This window comes from Etheostoma spectabile, chromosome 20, assembly GCF_008692095.1.
Source record: "Etheostoma spectabile isolate EspeVRDwgs_2016 chromosome 20, UIUC_Espe_1.0, whole genome shotgun sequence".
NCBI classification, from domain to species: Eukaryota; Metazoa; Chordata; class Actinopteri; order Perciformes; family Percidae; genus Etheostoma; species Etheostoma spectabile.
In genome coordinates, this window is record NC_045752.1 from 7,276,360 (window position 1) to 7,278,528 (window position 2,169).

A 2,169-nucleotide genomic window follows, 5' to 3' on the forward strand; every position below is an offset into this window, starting at 1 on the left:
AGTGCAATATATCCGGTATCATGTGCCCTTATCATTACATCTGTGCATCATTTTTCATTTGAGCAATTTTCAAAGTGCAATTTAATAATTTATGTGTAATTTATTGTATAATACTGTTTGCTATACTTTGTACACTTATCTATCTCTTTACACTTACCTATCTTTGCTTTTATCGTTGCTGTTGCAAACCGCAATTTCCCCACTATGGGACAAATAAAGGTTTTCTTATTTTATCTTATCTTATATTATCATAATGACATTATGATACATTTGCCATTAACTGATAATTGAGGTATTAATTAATGAATTTAACTTTGAGCTACCTAAACTTACTGTAATAAAACCCTGACCAAAGTTGTTTGCTTGCCTAAGATTAGCTTCTCATGTCACACGTTCAAATGCAATGTCAGTTGGCACAACCTTTTGAGAACAGAAGATATACCTCTATGTTTATTAAGATATGGCATTTTGCCTGCGGAAAATAAATGAAGCTTGAGCTTTGGATCTTCTGTTCTGTGGATACCTGTGCAACGACAAGCCTCTGAGAAATTTGAATTTGAATGCTCACCAAAGACTCTGGGAGAGACTCAGGTGGAATAAAAGTAAAGTTCACACTCATAGGGTCTTTTGAAGATTTTCCTCTTTGAAAAAGGTACTTTCATTAATTCTCTATTACTTCTGCATCAATACCCCGTGTCTATTCCTCCCTTTTTTTCAGCAGTGAGTTTGGTATGTAGGCCCAATCCAAACACATTGTGGAGAACCGTTTGTTTAAGAGAGTGGAAAGTCTGTTGACATAGTCTGTCATTCCTCCATAGTCTGTCATTTTATTTCTGTCTCAGACTATGTTTTTGTTTTTAGAGGATTGGTATGAACATAACTAAAAAGGGCCAGTAAAATAACAACCACTGTGGAATGACACATGGCTGAAAGCAGAACTCACAGACTTCAATTATGATCACTATTAGTATGCACTATTTGTATAAGCAAGTATGCAAACTTTTTCTTTTTCTTACATATATACACATGACATAGCCAATCATGCATGCATAAACAAACAAAAGTGGTGATAATCTTGTCTGTCACACAAGCCACACTCTCTCCATTCTGCCACACAAACTAACAGACAAATTAATGAAGTAACAACCATAAGACGGAAAAATCTGCCAAAAAACTCTGGGTGAGCTGATATTTAAAGAAACATAATCTCTGATATTGAACCAGTCATTTAAACTGCCAACATCTGATGTTTGATCCAAGAATAGGTAAATGGAAAGCTGAGAGCTGTGTGAGTGTGTTTGCGTTTTTAATAAAGACAGTAGAAGGTTGACACACAGGATGACATACACACACACACCCACACCCACACACACACACACACACACAATGCACACATATGAACCAAACTACTGAAATTAGGTAAAGGATGTGAAGAAGTTCCAACATCAAGATAAAAAAATCAAACTAAATGCATATGTTGAACACACACACACACACACACACACACACACACACACACACACACACACACACACACACACACACACACACACACACACACACACACACACACACACACACATGGTGTTTTGGCCACAGACAGATTGTGGTCCCACCCAAACAGAGAGCTTGTATTGGGCTCATCAGCATATCAGGTTTCATTCTGAACCCCTCAGGCCAGAGGTAGATAAAACTTCACTTCTGGATGACATTCTTATCTGCAGTAACACACAACTACAAAGAAATGTGCATAATTGCACTCTGGCTGGGTTGATGTAACATTCCCAACTAATAACATGCTTTAAAGAAGACATACATGCATATAAGCATACTAGTCTTGTAGTTATGTACAAAATGTAGGGCAGCTCCACCTGTTTCTAGTCTCTATGCTAAGCTAAGCTAAACAGTTGCTTGCTGTAGCTTAATATTTGCCATAAAGATATTTGTGTTTCTATCTTTTCAACTAACTCTTGGAAAGAAATAAACATATTTCACAAAATATCAAAACATATTGAAATGTACAGCTGACTATTCCCCAATGGACTAAAACATTTGAAACAACATATATATTTTAGATTTTTGATATTTTATGTTGTTATCTTATATTCTCATATTTTTTGTGTCAACGCTGTAAAGGGATCGCTTTAATCTCGTTGCACAAGTACCGTG